General features: G+C 40.5%; 1 protein-coding gene across 6 annotated transcripts in view; it reads left to right on the top strand.

Moving 5' to 3' along the window:
- Positions 1–16,310, top strand: part of sgms1b (sphingomyelin synthase 1b) — a 102,165-nt gene that overhangs the window by 47,704 nt on the left and 38,151 nt on the right. Inside the window, exons 1-3 of one of the 6 annotated variants that reach the window (XM_080205477.1) lie at positions 5,731–5,853; positions 5,968–6,036; positions 9,413–9,490. The exons of 1 other annotated variant lie outside the window; for it this stretch is intronic. The gene's annotated coding sequence lies outside the window, so the exon portion shown is untranslated. Of the gene's footprint in view, positions 1–5,730; positions 5,854–5,967; positions 6,037–9,412; positions 9,491–16,310 lie in introns of those variants that run through there. 4 more of the 6 variants (XM_080205480.1, XM_080205475.1, XM_080205478.1 and 1 more) reach the window with 4 other exon arrangements.

Here is a 16,310-nt window from a genome sequence, read left to right as displayed (position 1 = left end):
GACTTCGAAAGTAGTAATTGTAGAATTGGTCCTAAGAACATAAGAAATAGGAGCAGGAATGGGCCATCTAGCCCCTCGAGCCTGCCCAATAAGATCATGGCTGATCTGAAGTGGCTCAGTTCCACTTTCCTGCTTTCCCCCCATAACCCTTAATCCCCTTGCCTACCAAAAACCTATCTACCCGCGTCTTAAATATATTCAGCGAGGTAGCCTCCACCACTTCAATGGGCAGAGAATTCCGGAGATTCACCACCCTTCGAGTGAAGACATTCCTCCTCAACTCTGTTCTAAACTGCCCCCCCCCCCCCCCCCCCCCGCCAAAATCTTGAAGCTGTGCCCTCTAGTCCTGCTGTCCTTTCTGAGCAGGAAGAACCTCTCCACCTCTACCCTATCCATCCCCTTCATCATCTTATACGTCTCAATAAGATCCCCCCTCGTCCTTCTAAACTCCGAGTACAAGCCCAGTCTATTCAGCCTCTCTTCATAGTTCAACCCCCTCAACTCTGGTATCAGCCTAGTGAACCTCCTCTGCACTCCCTCCAAGGCCAAAATATCCTTGCGCAAGCGCGGCAACCAAAACTGCACACAGTACTCCAGCTGTGGCCTCACCAGTGCCCTGTACAGTTGCAGCAAGACCTCCCTACTATGAAGGCCAGCATCCCATTTGCCTTCCTGATCACCTGCTGCACCTGTAGGCTGGGTTTTTGTGACTCATGCACAAGGACCCCTAGGTCCCTCTGCACCGTAGCATGCTGCAGCTTTTCGCCCTTTTAGTAGTCCCGCCGACTGTTATTCCTGCCAAAGTGGATAACCTCACACTTGCCAACATTGTATTCCATCTGCCAGGTCCTCGCCCACTCGCTCAGCCTATCTAGATCCCTCTGCAGACTTTCTACACCCTCCGCACAATTTGCTTTTCCACTTATCTTTGTGTCCTACTAGAAAGGGTTAATAGTTATGTTACTTAAACTACAAAATAAGTGGGATACCAAAGTAAAGTGAGGTTAATGACAGAAAAGGTGACGATGATGGTGAACGTATGAGTTTATTGGTACCGAGCAGTGAGTGCGTAGGTGGCAATTTACAGGCAGATGCTGATACTTCAGGAAAGTATTGGACCAATAATTTGACTATACACCTACCCACCACTATGTAGATTTGAGTTATAGAATCATAGAAACTCTGCAGTGCAGAAAGAGGTCATTTTGCCAATCGAATCTGCACTGACCACGATCCCACCCAGGCTCTATCCTCCCATCCCTACGTATTTGCCTGCTAACCCTCTAACCTCTGCATCTCAGGACACTTGAGGGGCAATTTTAGCATAGCCAATCGACCTAACCCGCACATTTTTGGACTGTGGGAGGAAACCGGAGCGCCTGGAGGAAACCCATGCAGACATGAGGAGAATGTGCAAACTCAGCACAAAGTGACTCAAGCTGGGAATCAAACCCAGGTTCCTGGAGTTGTGAGCAGTAGTGCTAACCAGTGCCGCCCAGTTGAGTTGTGTGTGAAAACATACCTGAAACCGACTCGTCAATCCAGCCATTTGATGAGTTGGGACACTGGTTTCTTCTGTAGATCAGATTAGGGTGAGTTGTTGAACCGAGAGAGTAAAGTGACTGTAAGAAATATTCCAACTGATGACTTCAATTTACATAAAGGTCAATTGACAAATATCTGAAGGGTGCCATTAGGAGTGAAACTATGATTTGTGGATTATTACATGGAACAGGTTGGGGAGGGGAAGTGGAAGAAGTTTTAGTGAAAAAATAGTTCCAGGACTGAGTAAGTTGAAGGTGGACGAGGCAACAGCTACAATATAGTTAATACTTGGGCATTTAAGGAAGTGATCTCTAAAACCAGTAATGGCTTTGTTGCTGGATAAATATATTAAGGGGAAATTATCATGGGTTTGTGGCATGTTCTTTGGAGGAATCTTTGGTTTTTGGCATCCTGTGGATGTAGTATTTTGGTTTTAGTAAGATTCTTGATATTGTGCTTTAAATTTTTATTTTAAAGGTAGATGGGGAATTGAAAACACTTTTGAATTGTAAGAACATAAGAACATAAGAAATAGGAGCAGGAGTAGCCCTTCGAGCCTGCCCCGCCATTCAATAAGATCATGGCTAACCTGTTGTGGCTCAGTTCCACATTCCCGCCCTCTCCCCATAACCCTTAATCCCCTCTCTTATCAAAAACCCATCAACCCGCGTCTTAAAAATATTTAGCGAGGTCGCCTCCACCACTTCAACGGGCAGAGAATTCCAGAGATTCACCACCCTTTGAGTGAAGAAGTTCCTCCTCAACTCCGTTCTAAACCGCCCCCCCTTTATCTTGAGGCTGTGCCCCCTAGTCCTACTATTCTTTCTGAGCGGGAAGAGTCTCTCCACCTCTACCCTATCCATCCCATTCATCATCTTATACGTCTCAATGAGATCTCCCCTCATTCTTCTAAACTCTAACGAGTACAAGCCTAATTTATTCAGCCTCTCCTCATGGCTCAACCCCCTCAACTCCGGCATCAGCCTAGTAAACCTCCTCTGCACTCCCTCCAAGGCCAAAACATCCTTGCGTAAGTACGGCGCCCAAAACTGCACACAGTACTCCAGCTGCGGCCTCACCAATGCCCTATACAGCCACAGCAGTACCTCCCTACTTTTATATTCAATCCCCCTCGCGATGAAGGCCAGCATCCCATTCGCCTTCCTGACCACCTGCTGCACCTGCAGGCTGGGTTTTTGTGACTCATGCAGAAGGACCCCGAGGTCCCTCTGCACCGTCGCCTGCTGCAGTTTTTCACTACGTAAGTAATAATCCTTCCTACCATTCTTCCTACCAAAGTGGACCACCTCGCACTTGCCAACGTTAAATTCCATTTGCCATTTCCTGGCCCATTCGCCCAGCCTATCTAGATCCTTCTGTAGACTCTCCACACCCTCCGCACAATTTGCCGTTCCACCAATCTTGGTGTCATCAGCAAATTTCGACACCCTACACTCGGTTCCCTCCTCCAGATCATCTATATAAATGGTAAATAGCTGAGGCCCCAGCACTGACCCCTGGGGCACTCCACTAGTCACCATCCGCCAATCCGAATAGCACCCGTTGACCCCCACTCTCTGCCTCCTATTTGACAACCAATCCTCTATCCACGCTAACACCCTACCCCCAACTCCATGTCCCCTGACCTTCTGCAATAACCTATTGTGAGGTACCTTGTCAAACGCCTTCTGAAAATCTAGAAAGACCACATCCACCGGCTCTCCTCTATCCACCGCCCTAGACACATCCTCATAGAACTCCAGTAAATTTGTCAGACACGACTTCCCTTTAACGAAACCGTGCTGCTAGCTAATCAAATTAAAACAAGGTTGAATTGAAACAAATTGCTTCAATGATCCAAATAGTCACTCGTGTGTTGTCATATTGCTTCTTGTGGTCAATTGTAGCTTAGGGAAAACCAAATGTCATGCTGCAGGTGACACCAATTAGGACAAGGCAAAGGTGACCAGTGAGGAAGAGACTAACTAGTAGAAGGAGATGGATTAATGAATGGTGGTACACATGAAATGTAACTAAATGAAAAGTGTAAGCTGAATAAGGAAGTTTCTGTGGGTAGACCAAGTGAGTTGTGCAGCAGTATTTTGAGAAGTTAATTAGACCTTCAATTCATTGGGGACTTCTGACCACGACCGCACCATCAACAAGACTGCCTAATTCAAACTCCCTAATGGCACCCAACTCTTGTCTGTGATGTGCCTTCCTCTGTTACAGAAACCTTCATCCATGACTTGGTTACCTCCAGCCTTTTGCACTTCTCTGGCTGTGCTCTCGTAAAACTGAGCAGCAGACGATTGGATGACCTTGCGTTCTGTCACCATGTCATGTTCATCTAACACTCCTGTGCTTGATGAAATGCATCCTAAGTAATTCCTTGCTTTTAAAAATTCTCATCCTTTTCAAATCCCTTTGGCCCTACTGTGAATATTCTGCCCCATGACCCTCTAACATTTGCATTCCTCTATTTTTCACACTGAGCGCCCTAAGCACTGGAATTCTCCCCCTTTGTAAAAAAAAAGTTCTATCTCCCTTTTCCACCTTTACGAAATTTTGTGAAGTCTACCTTTTATGACTGAGCTTTTTTCATCTGCCCTAATTCTTGAGGCTCAATGCCAATTTTTTTTGGGAATTTGGTGTTAGTGAAAAACTGGTGTGAAAACGGAGGAAGGAATCCACTCAGAAGATGCCCAAGACCAAGTTTGCCATGAGAAGAGAGACCAGCCACTGATTTTGAGCAACATGTATTGGAATGGGTCCTCGAATTATCAGAACGGCTATATTGTCACCAGAAGTACAGTGCATGCACTTAGTGAGTCCAGCAAAGTTTTCAGAGCAGCTTCAAGTTGCTGCACTTGCTTTTATAGAACAAAATTGTCTTAAGTGATGTAGGAGACGACCAACATCACTATCAAGAGACCTAAAATTGTCGGTTCTCAGTTATTCATCAGACAGTGGCAAAAACACAAGTACTCGTTATATTGCTTCAACGATGTGGATCCAGCAATGTGGATGAAACACCTATTAATTTTCATATGTCCAGCAAATGAATTGTGGAGTGGAAGTGTTCATGAACAGTTCTAGTGAAAACTATAAGACATGAGAAGACAAGATTCACAATGGCACTCACCTGCTTGGCTGATGGAACAAATTGAAACACCTATGTTTATTCAAAATCTCCAAATCATGTGAAAAATCAAGTCCTCTGCAGGAGGTTTTGTGGACGTCCGTGACGACAGTTGGATGGATGAGGATGAAGAGAAGTTATGGATGTGTGGAATAAGTGTCCTGATCTCCTACACAAGTGAAGGAGCTTATTTAATGGGTTGTCTTCAGGTCATGTAAAATTGATGTAATCAGGAGGTATCTGCATTCCAACATCCAAATTGCAGCTTTATTGAAGCTATAGTTAAACCTTTTTGTGTGTTTCAGCAAGCCATTCAAGGATCGTGTTTGTGCTGAATGGAATAGATGGATTGTTGATGGAGAAATAAACCATTACAAGAGTGGACGTGATCCTGCTGCCCCTCTGCTGTCACGTGTGATTTTTGTCGTCATGTTGTGGAATGCTATTAACACACAAGCCAACATCAAAACGTTCAAAAAATGCAGCATACCCAATTCAGTATACAGAGGAAGATGACTTTTTGTGGAGAGATGATTCTGAAACAGTGTCACATCTGATCTAGAGTGGAATCACTTGAATTGAAATGCAAGCCAATGGTTTTTCCAGGCAGTCGTCTGCCAGGGAGGCTGTAGAGGCAGTTAGTGCAGAAAGCAATTACTAGATAATTGACAATATAGTTCTTTTGGGGTCAGTCAGAGGACCCTGTTTCTCCTCATTCCCGAAGTTTGTTGTTTTCAAGACCAATACACGTTGTGGTGTGACTTTGATGTGAAAATATAAACTGTTTTTGTTGAAATAAATACTTTGCATTTTTCAAGATCGGTGTCCCAAAGGACAGCCATTGAAGAATAGTCATGGGAATATAACAAGCCAAATCTTAACTGCTTTTAAATACTCCAAGTACAGGAAATATGTGAAATATGTTTTTAAATTTTTCAGTTCATGGTTATTGCTTAAGAGTCAACAGAGATACTAATCTAGTCTGGTTTGCTATTAACTAGCCCTGTTAATAAATAAACCTTTCGGCTAGGACGCCGGAGAGATTTCTGTTTCTCATACAATGCGGAGTTTAAGTTGGCTAATAAGAGTAGTATTTGTTGTACCAGTGCAAAAGAACACGAGGCAAAGGAAACTATTTTTATACTTTGGAATTTTTAGACTTGTAGGTATGGTATTAGTCACTTTTCTGTTATCTACAATGCTGTTGTATGAAAGATTCTGTCTGGCTCAATGCCTGTTCAGTTCATGTAACAAATGGTTTGAAAAACTTTGTTTTACAGGAGCACTCTCTCCTGAGCCTTAATCAACCATGGCTTCACTTTAAGCTTGAGAAAAGACCTACAAAGTTGGTAGGTTGAAGTACTTTCTCAGTAAAATATTTTTTTCTTTCGATGCAGTGTTTTAATGTTTCAGGGACCAAAAGATCATCTTTTGTGTTTCAAAAAAGTGAATATTTCATTGGCTATGAACTCCGGCTGCTTTCCAATTGGACTATAAACAAATTAATGCGTTCATCGTTTTGACTTTTGTCTCGTACGTTGAAAATAAGCTGTACTATTGTAGACATATCTCCTCAGCTGAAACTAGCGAGCTGGCCCAATATAATGCATTGACTGATCGTTGATTATTTTATTGGGTCTAAGATATAATTAATATAATCTAAGAGATCACTAAGTGAATGGGTTTTGAGTGGGCTAAAATCAAGTTGCTAAAATCAAGTTACAAAAATCCCTGAATGTGTTCATTGTTTTTGGAGCATAAGTATAAGTGATAGTCTTCCAATGAAATGTACGCTTGTATTTCCATTGCACACAGTCTGACCTTTTGCTTGTCATGTGATCTGTTCACTCAGTTTGCGTCATTGCAGCTGTAGTTTTTCTCAGAAATAAATCCCATTTTATTATTTACCAAGGATAATTAAGTTGTATATTTTAATACCTCATTCCTGTAAGCTGCATCTCTCCTCTATGAGCTGCTTCTCGTTTTGAATACTTAACGAGGATGTAGAATGAGATTCATGATTCTGTCTCAAAATAGAATTTATGACGCCATCAGTGTTCCGAGGCTTCGTATGCCCGTTAGTGAGAACCACGGTTATAGCTGTGTGAATTCTACTTCAATTGGTTTTAAGTGTTGTTTCCTGAATAAACAGAATGAATAGGTCCTGTGGTTTTCTTCACGCTGGATCCATTTGGCTGTGTGGTTTTGACTAGGTTACTAAACGTGTGCGCGTGTGGGGGTTGTGGTGAGGGAAAGAAGACAAACGTGCATCAAACCAAATCAATCTTTTACTACAATCTATTTTCCATGGTTGAAGTGCAATTCATTTTATGTAGAAAGTTGAGGGATGGGAACAGGGGTATTTAGACTCTTAAGTGAACTATACAGGACACTTAATGGCAGAGTTACCAACCAAAAACTCTGCTGTGGCCAATGTAAAGTCACACTCAAAAGGAACAATCAAATTCTGAGCAGCAAGTTCATTGACGCAGCACGTTAATTAGTCATGACAAATAATCCCATACTCTAGCTTAATTGCTTTGTCATCCAAAGTTCAAATTCCGAGTACAAGGGGTTTTAACTGGGTTGTCAGTTGACCTTGATCTATAATCTGCTGACCACTAAATACACATAGTGCTCAATTGCTCTCCTCAGAGTGGGTTGGGAGGGGATTTGGTAGAGGTAGTCAAAATCATGAAGATAAACTGTTCTTTTGGGTCAAGAACAAGAGGTGATTTCAGATGATTGGCAAAGAAATCATTGGCGGCATACTTTTTTTTACACACAGTAAATAATTAGGATCTAAAATGCTGTGCCTAGGATTGCGGTGGGGTGGGGGGGGGGGTAATTATTGCAGAAGGAGTTGGATTTGGAATCTGCAAATTAGGAAAAAATCAACGTTACAGGGAAAAGGTAATGGAACTACCCTGGTTACTGTTGGAGAGCACTGGCACAGACGGTGAACTTGATTAGCTACCTTCTGTGCTATAACCATTCTGTGATTCTCAAGTAAGCAAGTGTATTTTTACCAGAGGATTTACAGTTCCCATTGAGCAACATAATGGGTTTGTAAATTGGATGTTTGCGTTGCCCTTAAGTCTTTTTATTCTTTCCAGTTGATGATATGTTCCCACATACCAATATTTTAGCACTGATTTTAATTAATTAACTTGTGATTGGTTTCTTAGTTAAAGCCTTGATGAGTTGCAGTCTCCTAAAGCATTTTGCTGCCAGCTGTATGCCACTGCTCCTTGTATGTAGATATCAGTTTTATCCTGGCTTCTGCCTGTTCTCATCCAGGCCATTACTTGCCCTTCTTTCAGCTTTGTTGCTTGTTTAATGAGCATAACTTCCCCGTAATGTAGTTTGTTTTGGTACCTTCGTAACAGTAATGTACTTAAGAATTGCATTTTGTATGAACTGAAGAGGTTAATTCTTTGAGTGGGCCTGTTGAGATAACAGCTGACATGCTGAGTGTTGCTGCAGCTACAGTTCAGGCCTTCTGAATGTAAGTTTTGTTCTTTAATGGGCTTTGCACTGATAAAGCTTGATGTTGATTTGTGCCATTGAAGTATGTGAAATTGTAATTCTCAGATCAGTTGTCAAGCGACTGCTGTATTACCAAAAAAAAACTGTTTACACGTAATTTTATATACTTTGGCCTTTATTAAAAAGTAAGATTGAACAGCAGGAAGCTTGATGCTTTTTTTAAAAAAAAGTGGTGGTGTGTTCTTTGTGATAACTGCTCTTGAGCTACGCTCAGTGTTTTTAAGGAGGGAGGGGTTGAGTTCTAGAATCATATGGCAGTGAATCCCAATGATTATTTCTCTATTATAGCAGTGGTGAATAAAAGCCAATTACTTGCAGTTAAATTTTCCCAGGACGTTTACTGTTGAAGTCCATTTTGTGAGCAGACTTATGAATTTAGTGAAGCAATGAATTTAAATGTTTAAAATCAACTGTGGCATTTGAGATCCCTTACTTCAACGAGCACAACCAAGACTCTTTTATTTCATGGATAAAGAACAGACTTGAGGGGAAGTGCTGGTAATGTGTGGACACAAGGATGCCTCCTCTTGATAGAAACCTGCAAAATATATGTTTTTCATAAGTTAACGTGCCTCCCAGGAATTCTTGAAATGCACACCCATAATGCGATTTGTGGGAAAGTAATTTTGGGGCCAGCAATTAAAGGAAATAGCATCTGCAATATTGCTGCTTTTGGCTCTTCCCATGTGTATAATGAAGCACTTTGGTTAACCCAGCTTTGGAGTGCTCAATTCCTTTTTGAGGAAATGACTGACAGCAGTGATGAATCTGATTTGAAGATGATGATTATCCTGCTGGTTCTTGAAAATATGCAAAAGGGTTGACATAAGTATGCTCTTTGGGAGTGGAAACCTCTTGGGAAGCATAAAATAACATAACAAGATTTGCACTGACCTCCACAAATCTCCACAGAGCTGGTTGGAGGTTTGCAAGAAAGCACATGAATTCGAAAAGTGATGAAGTGTGAATGTTTTTGTGAAGTGGCAGAGCAGCAAATATAGCAGTTTGAATTGTTAAGGTATATGAAAGTTACGTTGTGTTGACATGATGGTGATAAACCAGGTGCCAGAGGTATTTATTTAAGATAAAGCATGACATTTGGTTTTGCAGAATGGTCTAAAGTGAAGGAAGAGCATTTGACTAGCAAGTCACTAAACGGTAGTTTTTTTTTGCTAGTCCTGTCTGGTTGAAATGAGGTGATTGTCTGAAAACGACATTTGTTCGTATAACGCCCTGTTTACACTAGTGCTCGGGGTAAGAACCTTTTTCTTTGCCACAAGTTTCTGGTGCTATTTTGGAAGGGCCAGAAAAGGAGATGGGTTTTTTTTCAAATTGCTTCATGCTTTTGGAAAAAAGTTGAAAGCAACATGAGATTGGTTGTGCACCAAATTTGCTGAGTTACAGCAATGGCGACACTTCAGAAAATACTTTCAATGTAAACACCACATCCTACAGAACATCTGAAATCATTGCAATGTCCTGTGAAAGCTATAAACCTGCTTATTGAAGAATGCCTGCCATAATGCTTTACCAATATCCTAATGACAACTTAGTGACCACAGGTTTCATTTTAGTAAAATGTTAACCCAGCTTAAACAATGAAATTGCCACCAAGATCCGGCAGAAGTGCAAAGTGATTTTGACAGTTAACAGTGCGGCTAGATGATAAATGCTTCCCATAATGGGAAAATAGATTTCTAAGCATGAAAAATATTCACAATTATGTCAATTCATTGAAAATGACATGATCTTGAGGTGGCTGATGTTTTAATGTACAAACTCAGAACGGGTACATTGTATAAAATAGTGCAATACACACAGTATTCATTGTCTTGTCGAGTATATCCTGCTTTTTGAATAGGATTGCTTTTTGCTTCTCTGCCTGTTAAGTGGAAATAGTTATAGTCACAGTACTGAATCAGCGTTGCTTTTATTTCCACATCCAAACTTCTCAGTATGTTTTGCTCTGATGTGAATTACTCATCTGTAGACATGAATCGGAAGCCAAGAGGCAAGTGGTGATTTACATTTTAGAAGCTTTTTTTTCCTTTTGTTAATTTTTAAAATTCCTTTTGATTACGATCATTTAACAGCTCTAATTTTTTTTAATTCTGCAAAAACAGATCAAGCTTGGTTTAAGCTTTACTTTGTTCAAAACGCTCAGACAGCTACAAGCATTTTAGTGTGCTGCTCCTATCCTTGTTAATTGTAACAGGCCATCATTGAAATATGTATTTAAAAAAGAGCAATTGCAATTCTTGATTGGCCACTTAAACAGACTGAGCATGCAAATTAGACCAGATGCTGAGTTTTGGTGACGTTAAAAAACTAAAATAGACTGTTTTAACGGCAAATAGAACATTAAATCAGGAAGGGGGTATACTTAAAATGTACATCCTTAATTGACCCCAAAGTACGAAACTAGTCATTTTTAGCAATGCTCCACATGTTAATCTTCCTGGTGGGCTCTATAGTGCAGCTGTGCAACTGGGTTGTTAAAAATACTTTAGCTGCTGCAAGAACAAGTGGTTCAGAGGTAGTGGAGATGGGGTTCTATTTGTGAAATTTTTTTAAGATATTCTGTGATGGGGCCAGGCAGAATATTGTACACCCATTAAATAGATGTATGTTCATTGTGAGATGAAGCACATTATGAAAAATGAGTGAGAAAAGGTCGTGCGTTGACCTTTTTTATGGCTTAAAACAAATGCAGTAGGGAAAAGAGATCTTTATGTTTTGATGTGTGATGCAAGTCATCACTGTCAGATGTACAAAGAAATTGTTAGGGATCCTCAGATACAGTCATCTCTCAACATCCTGGTTTTGTACAGAATATGGGGGTGTTGATCTAACTTCTAAAATTTCTGCTGTGTTTATTAACTCTTAAAGAAAATCTAGTAATTGATTATTTCTGTTCAACTGGATGCAGGTGGTGGGCACTAATGGGGCATTTATTTGAACCCCCTAGAGACGTGTTGAAACTATGGTGTTGGGTTATGAGCTGTCATGTGTAATATATTGGCCCCTGCTCTACCTTGCATTGTGCTTCTGCTGAATATTTTTGAAGTGTGTATTGCTGTTGCTAAGTGGCAAGCCTTTGGTGTCTTGGATTGGGTCAAATTGAAGTAGTTAAAAAGAAACAGTTGTGTAACTTCAGTGACCACATTGATATGAAAAGGAAGAGAGAGGCAAAAGTAGACATTGGCCCTCTGGAGAACGAGACCGGGGAAATAATAATCGGGAACTGGGAAATGTCACAGGAGTTAAACAAATACTTTTGTGTCAGTCTTCACGGCAGAAGACATGAACATTCCAAAAATACTAAATAATTGAGGAGCAGAAGGGGGTGGGGGAGAGGAAATAAATACAATAACTATCACTAGAGAAAAACTACTCTGATAAGACACCTGGACCTAATTGGCTGCATCCCAGGATATTAAACGAGGTAGCTCCAGAGATAGTGGATGCGTTGGTTGTAATCTTCCAAGAATCCTTAAATTCCAAAAAAAAGTCCCAGAGGATTGGGAAACAGTCCTTATTCAAAAAGGGAGGGAGACAAAAAAAAAAGTAACTGTAAGACCAATTAGCTTAACTTATGCCATTGGGAAAATGTTAAAGTCCATAGTAAAGGAAGTGTTACAAAGCTTTTAAAAATGCAACATATCAGGTAGAATCAACATAGCTTCATGAAGGGAAAATCATACCTATCAAATTTATTAGAACTCTTTTAAGGTGGTAGCAAGCAGATTGAATAAAGGAGAACCAGTAAATGTAATATACTTGGATTTCCAAAAAAGCATTGTGAAGTATCTCAAAAAGCTACTTAAGAGTCCACAGTGTTGGTGGTAGTATATTCACATGGGTAGAGAATTAGCTAACTGATAGAGTTGGGATAAGATGGGCATTTTCAGGATGATCTATAACTAATGGAGTACTAGAGAGATCAGTGCTGGGGCCACAATTATTTACAATAGATATTAGTGACTTGGATATGTAAATGTACTATTACCAAGTTTGCAGATGACATCAAAATTACGTGGAAGGCAAGTGGTGAGGGTGACGTAAAGAGTCTACAGAAGGCCATCGACAGGTTAGGACAGAAACTTGACAAATGGAATATAACATTGAAAAATGTGAAGTTATGAACTGTGGTAGGAAGTAAAAAGGAGCCGAATGTTGCTCAAATGAGAGACTGCACTGCAGCATGGAGGGATTGGGGGGGGTGGGGTTACAAAAAACTGGCGTGCAAGTTCAAGTAATAGGGAAGACAAATGGGATGTTAGCCTTCCATTCAAAGGGAATAGAGGATAGAAATAGGGAAGTCTTGCCAAAAGTATACAAGGCACAAGTTAGGCCACACCTGGAATACTGTGAACAGTTTTAGTGCCCTAATCCAAGGAAAAATGTATTGGTATTGGAGGCAGTCCAGAAGAGGTTCAGACAGTTGATCCTGGGTATGGAGGGTTTTTCTCATGAGAAGAGCTTAAGTAAGTTGGGCCTGTAGTCATTGGATTTAGAAGAATGAGGGGCAATGTTATTGAGATATATAGGATTCCCAGGCACCTTGACAGGGTAGATGTTGAGAGGTTGCTTTCCCTTGTAGGAGAGCCTAGGATTAGAGGACGTAATCTCAGAGTAAGGGGTCACCTTAGAGACAGATAAGGAGGAATTTCTTCTCTAAGTATAGTGAATCTGTGAAATTCTTTACCCCAGATGGCTGTAGAGGCTGAGTCATTAAGTATGTGTTCAAGGTTGAGGTAGACAGATTTTTAATAAGTAAAGCAATCAACATTTATGGGGATAAGGTAGGAAATTGGAGTTGAGGATTATATTAGATCAGTCATGATCTCATTGATGGAGCAGACTTGATGGGCTAAATGTTGCACTTAAGGCCTCATAGCAAAGGGATTTTAACATAGAGGGAAAAGGCATTTAAATGGATGATCACCCATGTCCATTGGGCTGAATGGTGTCAGAAACATAAATGACGCAATGGCATGAAGGGGGACTATTGCAATATTTCCAATCTCAAAGAACTCTGGATTTGCATGCAATCGAATGAAACATTGTTTTGTAATGTTAGACCATGTAACATAGGATTGCATAGGATATATGGCACAGAATCAGGCTCTTTAGCCCAAACAGTGCAAAGTGGGCTGGAGTATGGTTCCCTCATTCTCTGTGCCACCCCCAACAAATCTCTCCCATCACAGACTCTTGACTACATGTCCTTGGCATAGAATCTCCCTTTGATATGATTAAAGGACCACTTACATCTCCAAACATGGATTTTTACTGGGGTACAGTTAGGCAGCACACTCTCTCTGGCAAAATTTTTCACTTTAATACTACCCTCCCACCATGGCATGGATTCTTGGTGAGGTACAGTCACTGCTGACATAGCCTCCTGCAATTTGCATGTTCCCATTGCCCAGCAGTGTATGACATGTACTGCAATTCTAATGCCTGCTTGTTTGCTGCTGTGATTGGCCATGCTTCATGTGTTTGCCTATAGGTATGTTACCCAGACAAGAATTTTAAAGGAGATAAATGGCTGATTATAATGCAAGAAGTGTAGTTCACATTTCCATTATTGATTTTATGGTAAGTGAATTTCACTATGTTTTGAGCAGAGCAATGATTCATAAATTTACTTTTCAAAAGCTGTGCATTTGATGCAAATAAAGACAGTCTTAAGTACGAATATGCTACCAAAAAAGTCAAGATTTTCCATATGTAGAATTAAAGTAAATATCTTTTTGGGGTTAGCTTTCTCAATAATAGAATGTTCAAATACATGCTTGAATTTTGCTGAAAAGAGACATGCTGTTAAAAGCCTTTCATCTTGCACTCATCAGGGCAGACACATGAATGTAAATTTCAAGAGGAACATCAGTTTATACTGCAGGGAAAAAAAGGCTGCTAATTGGTTGAGTTGTTGTCGTGATGAATGCATCAGGGCAACAACAACCCTCAAGATTTTGTCCAAATTCAGAAATGACAAGTGGGCTCTGATTTGTCAAATCATTGCCATGGGGAATGCACCAGGGAACAGGCTCCCCTGCTTTTGTTTAATTGAAAAAGATGCAATGCCTGGATAAATTTCTTCTGTTTGAAGAGGACAAGGCCCAGCCAATGAATATATGTAGCTTCTAGTAAGCACAAGTGATCTATGTTGCAAGCTCAGCTAATCTTAATTGTTCACTAATGTAATTTTTTTTTTGTTTTTATTCCAGTTCAATCAAATCAAGTCCAATTCAGAGTCTCAACAAGTTGAGACATTCCCGATCCAAGCTGACAAGACAGGGTTCTCACCTCCTGTCTTGGGCTTGATCTACATGATCCAAGCTGATTGGAGTAGGTATATCTCCTCCTCCAAGGCGTGATCTCATTTGCATCTGAACCAAAAGGCCAAGATGCCGCTTTTAAAAATTGCTTCAAATGCAGCTAAAATGTAACCTAATGACTTCAACCAAGCACAGCATGTCAGTACTACACTTGATCTTAGCCAAAAGGTCGAGAAGGGATTGTTCAGGCAGTGATATCCAATCTAGTGTTATAATCTGAGTTTTGCAAGCACATCTGGTACCGTACAGTAAGTACTCTTTCTGCCTGTTACAAACATCTTGGGCAGATGCTGTTTGATACAATTTACCAGTCTTTGGGACGCAAGGCTTACATACCTTGCATTACACTGGCACTAAAATTCATATGTTACATTATTCATTGTGTGGTAGCAGAATGTCTTTTTTGACTTAATGCAGCAGTATCCTGTTAGGGGAGAATATCACTCATTTTGCGATTGTATAGCAGCATAAAATGGTAGCTTGCTCAAATTTGTTGTGATCCGGGATAACTTGAAGTATCTAGAGCATAAAATTGACATCGGTAACAGCCACATATATGCTGACTAAGCTTTTGCTCACCTGGCATGGTGAAGTCTCAGCCAATCAGTCTTTACTTGCCAACCAATCCAATACCCTTTGGATCCCTCTGAAATTTGGTATTGTTAGTTTTATCCTAATGAGTGCGAGATGAAAAGCTTTGACGGTTAAGTTTCCTTTCACCAATACTCAAGTTCTGTACTCCAGATGATTGTAAATGTATAACTTGAAGTTTCATAGATTGTAGAAGTTACCAGTACACTCTTTCATATTGAGTTTAATGGCAAGTAAAAAGAAAATATTCTTATTTTGGTGTTCCTATATAGGATTAATTTTATTAAACAATGATCATATTGTTGAACTAAGCACCGATTCCAGTGTGGATGAAAATTATGAAAAATTTCTGATGCATATAAGGACATCAAATAAACCACAGAAGCACAGTACTTGGAGAGAAAATTATAACAGCCTTAAAGATTTTATAATGAGTGACTTGACTCTAGAATAATGGAAGTGCTCGGACTTTGTCTTGAGTCAGCACTCTCCATTTCGTGAACCCACACCTTTATTCCAAAGCCTTTTTAAAATGCATCAATTTCAATACAGCATCTCACTGGACTGTTTGTTAAAATTCCAACCTGCTCTTCTGAACAAGCTGCTGTGTTGATTAGGACAGAGGTTGAAATGTGGGGGTCTGTTTTTGGATTGGGTGGGTGCAGTTGTTATAATCAGTTTTGAGGTTCACTCTGCCTTGTGGGAAGCCTGGAATGCATCTCAAAATGTCATTTTGTGGAAAAATATGCTTTGAGGAATTTCAAGTCGCAGATTTTAGTGGGGGCTGGTCTTGTCATGTACCGCAGGAACGTTGGAAACATTCAAAAGAGGAACACTGACTGGATGCTAATGAGATGAAGATGCAAAGATAGTTGTTTCACAACGGGAAAGGACATAATCAGGAACTAGTGCATCAAGATGTCAGTGAAAATTGTGAGAACATTGAAGAAAGTAGCCAAAAGGGAGAGACATGATATGGTCACCTGTTGCAGAGAGGAAATATGGTGGTAAGTGATGGAGATTCTAAGACCAGATGGAAAGATGTGGTGACCAGAATGCATTTGGAAGAGAGTGGGTAACTGAAGGGAGTGAAGTGATTTTTGGCAATCCCAAGTACAATTTGAGAATCCAAAAGA

The sequence above is a fragment of the Carcharhinus amblyrhynchos genome, chromosome 17 (assembly GCF_965287045.1).
Source record: "Carcharhinus amblyrhynchos chromosome 17, sCarAmb.v2.hapA, whole genome shotgun sequence".
Taxonomy (NCBI): domain Eukaryota; kingdom Metazoa; phylum Chordata; class Chondrichthyes; order Carcharhiniformes; family Carcharhinidae; genus Carcharhinus; species Carcharhinus amblyrhynchos.
The sequence above is the reverse complement of the archived record's forward strand: the minus strand, read 5'-3'. Positions and strand labels throughout refer to the sequence as shown.